Source organism: Vulpes lagopus, chromosome 2 (genome assembly GCF_018345385.1).
Source record: "Vulpes lagopus strain Blue_001 chromosome 2, ASM1834538v1, whole genome shotgun sequence".
Classification (NCBI taxonomy): domain Eukaryota; kingdom Metazoa; phylum Chordata; class Mammalia; order Carnivora; family Canidae; genus Vulpes; species Vulpes lagopus.
In genome coordinates, this window is record NC_054825.1 from 71,875,001 (window position 1) to 71,883,113 (window position 8,113).

Consider the following 8,113-nt stretch of genomic DNA (forward strand, 5'->3'; position numbering starts at 1 on the left):
TCCATTCTTTACATGTGTTTAAATGAATATGACAGATGGAAAAACAGTCAGAGTTGTCAGCTTTCATATTCCTGAGATACAAATGCAACTCTGCTATCCCTGCAATGCAGCATGAATCCAAAAGCCTTAAAAAAAAAAAAATGCAGAGAATTAATGCCCTCATCAAAAGTTAGAAAACTTTTTCTAACTTTTGGTTCTAAAGTTAGCACCAAACTCAGCAAGTAAAATTGAAAACTACCAGAGAAATATGTTGGCCACATTATTAAGATTTTAATTTTTAAAAAGATTTACTTATTTAAGAGAGGGAGAGAGCACGTGCATGCACAAACAGGAGCAAGAGGGGGGAGGGGCAGTGGGGGACAAAGTATCCTCAAGCAGACTCTCTGTGGAGTGTGAGGCCTATGTAGGGCTTGATCCCAGGACCTGGAGATCATGACCTGAACCAAAATCAGGAGTTGACTGCTTAACCAACTGAGCCACCCAGGAGACCCTGAAGATTATATTTTTAAGTAATCTCTATATTCAACATGGGGGCTTGAAACCACAACCCTGAGATCAAGAGACACACACTCTGCTCCACTGGCTGAACCACTCAGGTGCCATTATTATTTTTTTAATATTTAAAAGTCAGCTTTTATTTCTTAAGCTGATGGTGGATACAGTCTTCATTTTACTGTTATTTTTAAGGTATATGTTACATGTAACCTTTAGTATTATAAAATATTTACCATAAATTATTATGAGAAACATTTAATAAAAATACAATAAATGTATACTTAATTTTTCCATTAAAAACATTTAAATGTGCACTCTATTCAACCTGGTATTTCTACTTAAAATAATTTACCCTAAGGAAATACACGAATATTTACAGGGATTTACCAATAAGTATGTTTACTAAAGCAAGTTTATAATAGGAGAAAACTGGAAACAAAATACACTGCATGTTCCACAATAAGACTCTTAAAAATAAAAATGACACAGCCATATAAGCAATACATGTTATGAAAAAACATTAATAGTATGAAAATAGATTAATAACATGTTAATGGGTATTTTATAAAATTGTATGGTATAATGCCATTTTATACACACACACACACACACACACACACACAAAGAAAAAACCTGGAAGCATATAAAACAAACTGTCAATGATTTTTTATTTTGGGATTCTGAAATTATATGAGATTGTAAGTCATTTATATTTTCTTCTCTTTGAATATCCATATTTTCTGAGTTTTCAAGAATGATAATGTAAAGAGAAAAAAAAAAAACTTTTGTTTTGGATTAGCAGATTTTTTCTATAAAAGACCAGACAGTACGTAAGTGCTTTAGGCTTTGTGGGCCAGAGTGTCTCTATTGCAGCTATTCTTTTTTTTTTTTAATTTTTATTTATTTATTATAGTCACAGAGAGAGAGAGAGGCAGAGACATAGGCAGAGGGAGAGAAACAGGCTCCATGCACCGGGAGCCCGACGTGGGATTCGATCCCGGGTCTCCAGGATCGCGCCCTGGGCCAAAGGCAGGCGCCAAACCGCTGCGCCACCCAGGGATCCCTATTGCAGCTATTCAAATCTACCATTATGCAAAAGCAGCCATAGTCAATATATAAATGAATAAGGTGGCAGCATTCCAATAAAGCTTTGTTTATGGATGCTGAAATTTGAAGTTTATATATTTTAAATGTATTATAAGATATTCTTCTTTTGACCTTTTTTCAACCATCTAAAAAATGTTAAAACTATTCTTAGCTTGAAGACTATATAAAAATAGACAGTAGGTGGATTTGGAGCCATATTTTGCTAACTCCTCTTCTAGAACAAGTTATTCTTTGCTGGCACAACCCATTTTCCTGCACTGGTAAATCTTCTTGATTTTTCTATGTTCTGTTTCCCAAGTTCTTATCACTAATTCAACCTGAAACTGATAAACAGTTGTCTAAACTTCTACTTGGCACTTTTAAAACCTTGAAGTATTGTGTCATTTTTATTTTTCAGAAGCAGCCTCTCCCAGAGCTTTCTGACTTCTAACCTGACCTGTTTGCTCACCATGTCTGGTGCACAGCTTAGCAGCTGTATCTGGTATCTGCTTTCACTCTGTGCCTAGAGTTGGATTCTTTTTGCTGTTCATCTGTTAGTGATACAGTGTTCCAAGTATTGCTCATATTCAGCTCATCTACCCTTAAACGCATCTCTTGTTTAACCTTTTCTCCAAAGTGCCTAGCACAGTACCTAGAAAACAATGCTTAAATATCTATTTATTATTATTACTATTATTTATTATTATTTATTTTAAAAACCATTTTAAAGGAATCAGATGCCTGGATAGAATATAAGATGGTGGGCAGCCTTGGTGGCTCAGTGGTTTAGCGCCACCTTCAGCCCAGGGCCTGATCCTGGAGACCCAGGATTGAGTCCCATGTCAGGCTCCCTGCATGGAGCCTGCTTCTCCCTCTGTCTGTGTCTCCGCCTCTCTCTCTCTCTCTCTGTGTGTGTGTCTCTCATGAATAAATAAATAAAATCTTAAAAAAAAAAAAAAAGAATATAAGATGGTTGGTAAGCTGTATTTGCAGGTACTCAAACCACCATGGGTCCAGTTTGAGTCCTCTTTCTGGAATTTACTCAGATGCTGGACAAATAAATTTGTTCATGTCTATTTAATCTGTTCACCAAAGCATTTGAATCCCAGTAGAGATGCAGTCTGCTGCAAACTGGGACATACAACTTGGGGGAAGGGTCCACTTTGTCTTTCTCCAAGCCAGATTTAAAAAAAAAAAATTTTTTTTGGCTCCATCTCAGGGTCCCAGGATTATGACCTGAGCGGAAGGCAGACGCTTAACTGAGCCACCCAGGTGCACTAAAAAGAAAATATTTCTTTTTTTTTTTCTTTTTTTTTTAAGAAAATATTTCTTGACAAAAAACATCCCAGGCCCAATTAAAATAATCCGGTAACTCCAGTCAATGAATTAGGCAAATAAAAGGCTAAGAATTGCCACACATGTAAATGAAAGAATAACTAAAATATATACGTGTATATATTAACAATACATATAAAATAAACTGAAGGTTTATTTTTGTAAAAGTTGTTATTTTTACAATTTTAGTAAGAATATATTCCAGTTTCCTGTTATTCTTTCATTTAAAGTGCAATGAAAGCACAGAAGAAACAATTTTGCATGTTGGAAAATAAGAGAATCAGAAAACTTCTCAGAGGAAGTCATACACAAACTGAAATCTAAAAAAAAAAAAAGGCAGAAACCCCTTTACAGGAAGAGGTGTTGTAGTGGGAGAGGGGCATTCTAGGCCGAGGGACTAGAAGGGACTAACCTACGTGAAAGCACCGAAGTATGAGACTAAGTGGGACACATGGGAAATACAATGCGGATAGTTTAAGGTGAAGGGTGGCAAGGAAGATTACACTAGCAAATTTGTTTCAAGCCAGATTGATAAGGGCTTTGAGTGCCATGCTTAAGAGTTCATGCTATTGGGAAATCATCTCATTTACTCAGGTAAGAGAGTCACATGACCAGATTTATATTTCCAAATAGTTCTGGCAGGAAAACAAGTGATGAATATGAGCAAGAGAGTAGAAATAGGGAGACCAGATAGGAATTTGTTCTTCCCTAATCTGGATAAGGAATATCAAGGATTTGTACCAGACAGGAGGAATCATGTAGGTACTATTATCATCCCACATAAGAAAATATCCCAGAGAAAGAAGTATGTTAAAATAGAATCACTAAGGGTTTCTCAACTCTGATTGCTCATTAAAAACACTTAGGAGAGGTTTTTTTCTAAAAAAAAAAAAATAGGTATTTTTAAGGTTTCACTCCTTTCTAATTAAATCAGAATCAACTAGAGCAATGTATTGGAATTTTTAAAAAGTTCTCAGATGACCCTAATGTGTAACCAGGGTTGAAAACCTCCAGCAACATTCATAAATGAGTCTAAGGAAGACAGTTCTGAGTATGGCTGTCCTAATTATGTCTTTTTGGGGCTTTGAGAAAACTAATTAACATATATTAGTTGTTGATGGTACCTCAAACAGTAAAATGACACATGAAGAATGACCTTGCAACTTACAAGTTATTGTGAGCTGATGCTATTTTAAAAAGAAATATAGGGATGCCTGGGTGGCTCAGCGGTTGAGTATCTGCCTTTGGCTCAGGGCATGATGCCAGAGTCCTGGGATCAAGTCCCACATCGGGTTCCCTGCATGGAGCCTGCTTCTCCCTCTGCCTATGTCTCTGCCTCTCTTTTTCTGTGTCTCTCATGAATAAATAAATAAAATCTTTAAAAAAAAAAGAAATATATATTTGCAGAAGAATCAAAGAAATCCATAATCCTGTTCTAAAGTGGGTCAAGCCACATCTTGGTCTAGGTCAGAAAAGAGCAATAATAATTCTTAAGTTTATATCTATTTTATCCAGTTCATGCCCTATGAAATGGCTAACAGAAGTGTACTAGGATGTTAAATGTGTGGCAGATACTCAATAATTGTTTATTCAATAATATACATTTATATTACAACATATAAGTGGTAAATGAAACTCAAAAAAATTTTTTATCGAAGGTAGGACAGTGAGGTGGATAAAGACACACATTTTGAAGCTAGATAAACCTAGGTCTTGAATCCAGGTTTTGTCACTTAGTAACTGCGGGTTTGAACAAGCAATCTCACTTGTTCAAACTATAATTTCCTTGTCTGTGCAAAAGTGATAATAGGAAACGACATCATAGGATTGTTTTAAGTTATACTTTAAAAAGCATCTAAAGTCTTTAACATAGTAGCAGACATTCTAAGTATGTATCTGGGCTCCTGTCCTTAAGAGACTAACAAATTAGAGAAGGAAATAAAATAGGCTATGAAAAACTGTGACATAAGGCAGTTGCAAATGTTATAATAATTTAATAGTTACATCAATTGGAACTTTACAGTTTCAGATAATAAAAACCACCTTTAACTATCTTAAGAAAAAAAAGCACATCTACTGTAAGGTTATCAGAGACTCAAAGATTCTGCAAGGGGCTAGGGACAGGCTTAGAAAGAAAGCAGAAACCCAAGGAACTATAGTGGACCAAGAAGCAGTTGGCACAACTGTCTTTTGGCAAAAATAGTCTGAATGGACTATTGTTGCCTGAGATACCTAGCAGGAATCAAAGTCTGGGGACACTGTCTCCCTCCAACAAGACTTCCCACAATGGAAAGACCTCCTGCACCAAATTGAGCAAGTGCCAACTGATGCAGGACAGTCAGAAAACAAAACAATGTCCATCCTGAATATTAGCAGGCATTGTTCTGAACAATGTCAGTCATTGAGGGCTTTAGACAGTGATTAATATTCATAACTATTATATGAGGAAAATAGTCTCATTACTATATCTATTTCATAGATGAGGGAACCAAATATCAGAGAGGTTAATTTACCTAAGATCACACAGCCGGCAAGTGGCAAAAAAAGAAATTCAAATCTATAAAGTTTGATTCCAGAAGCTAGGTTACTAGGTATACAGCTACTAGTTCCTCCAAGAGGAGTGAAAGATCTAACCATATCTGGCTAGAATATGGAAGATATTATCGAGGAGGACTTTTGAGCTATCCATCCATCCACCTACCCAACTATCCATCCAGGTATTTAGTATTTTAGCTATCTTAAGAAATAGGCAGGTAAAAATTTTTTACTTAAGTACTAAATATTTATTAGAAAAAAAAAACTAGATAATACCAGTTAAGGAGAAAATAGAAAATTAAATTTCCAAGGATAACCAAGAATAGAAGTTTGGTGATTAGTATTTTTCATTAAATATCTAGGTGCAGGGACACCTGAGTGGCTCAGTGGTTGAGCGCCTGCCTTTGGCCCAGGGCATGATCCCAGAGTCCAGGGATCGGGCTTCCTGCATGGAGCCTGCCTCTCTCTCTGTGTCTCTCATGAGTAAATAAATGAAATCTTTAAAATAAATAAATATCTAGGTGCATTTTTTGTCTTACAAAAATAGAATCATACTATTTTAGTAACTTGCGTTTCCTACCCAACAATGTATAGTGAACATCTCAATGCCTCTACTACAGTAGCTCTTAAATTGTAAGGTCTCAGTATCCTTTTATATTCTTAAAAACTGGGGACCTAAAGATCTTCTGTTTGTGTCAGTTTTATCTATTGATATTTACTGTATTGAAACTAAAACAGAAAATTTTTAAATGATTAATTTGTTCAAAATAACAATTATTAACCCAATACATGTTAACATAAACTTTTTAATGAAAAATAAGTTTTCCAAAAGAATAAAATTATTGAAAAATATGGCAATGTTTTACATTTTTTGAAAATCTCTTTAACAAGAGACAGCTGGTTCTCATAGCTCTTTAATCTATTGTGATAGATTTAATCTGCATTTAATCTATTGTGATATGTTGTTTTAGTTGGAATATATGAGAAAAATTGGCCTCACACAGACACATAGTTGGAAAGGGGAGGAATATTTTAATGATGTTTTTATAAAATGTGGATATTCTTTTAAACTATAGCAGAACTGGTAAAATATTAAAAGCTTAAAGGTCACTTCAATGTGGAATCTAAAACTATATCAATTAAATTTTTGTGCTCCATAACATTAAATTCTTTTGGTCTATTTAGCAATGTGAACAGATCTTTCAGCTATGCTTTGTAATAGCTGCATTTGTCATTTAGAAGATATTGGTTCAATGAGTTATACAGATCTTCCAAATGCCAATATATTTCATTATACATTATCAAAAAAATCACACGTTAACATCACCAATTTCATTAGGACTTCATCAAACTCACAGTAGCAGATAAGTTCTCCACATAATGTTCTCTTGAAAACTCTAATAGTAAAATGGACAATAAAAACTGTTTTCCTTGAAGAGAAAGGCTTACTTTCTCTTTTTTTCATATTTGAGAAAATGCATGTCAAATACCTAAGTCTGAATAATCCTATGTATCTGTTACTTACTCTTTTAAGTAAATGTGATGTTCCATGTAAAAAGTAGCTAGTTCACCTAGCAACTCAAGTACTTCTCCTCAACTATCATACTTTTTGTACACAGCCAAAAGGTTTTTTTTTTTTTTCCACAGCCAAAAGGTTTATGTGCTTCCCATTTCATCATACAGAATATTTAAGACTCTCAGGTTGAGATTTTTTTTTTTTAAGATTTTGTTTATTTATTCATGACAGACACACAGAAAGAGAGGCAGAGACACAGGCAGAGGGAGAAGCAGGTTCCATGCAGGGAGCCCGGTGTGGGACTAGATCCTGGGATTCCAGGGCCACGCTCTGGACCAAAGGGAGACGCTCAACCACTGAGCCACCCAGGAGTCCCCAGGTTGAGATTTAATAACATTTTTACAGCTTCATCAAGGACATTGGGAAACATGCTTTTAAAATTTTTTCCCATTTTTAACTTCAAGAGTGTGGTGGTCAAGAAATTACTTCTAGATCACTTTGGTGACTTGTTGAATTTGGTGCCACTGCTTTTATTTTGTGCTAAAGGGCCAACAGTTTCATCCACCATTGTTTCTGCATCAGTTTAGTACAAACACATGTTTTTTTTTTTTTTAAAAAGCATATAACTTGTTATTATCATAAAAGTTTTCACTTCACAAACTTCCTAAATTTTGGGAACTCTTAGGGAGTCTGTGGGTCACAATTTGAGAATCAACGTTCTACAACATTTTTAACGGCTGCAGAAAATATCATTGTTTGAGTGACAATTTAGCCAAAGTCCTTTATTGAGAGCATTTGAGTTGTTTCTAATTTTTCTCCATTACCAGTAATGACAGAGTTTAAACTTCATTTGCATCGTAAATTATATCTTTAGGATACAGTCTTAAAAAATGGAATAACTGAGCCAAATTAAAGCATTTAAGAAAAAAATGACTTCTGAATATTACCTTCCTGTAAGTATACCAATGTACACCTGTATTTTTTTTTTTTTTTTTTAAGAAATGAGTATCCTTCCAGCTTACGAACAGGGTGGCTATCTTTAAGAAAAACAAAACTGACCAAATTTACAGGCAATAAATGGAATCTGATTTTGTTTAATTCACATTTCCTTGTTAGGTTTTTAAAATATATTTATAAAATTAGTGA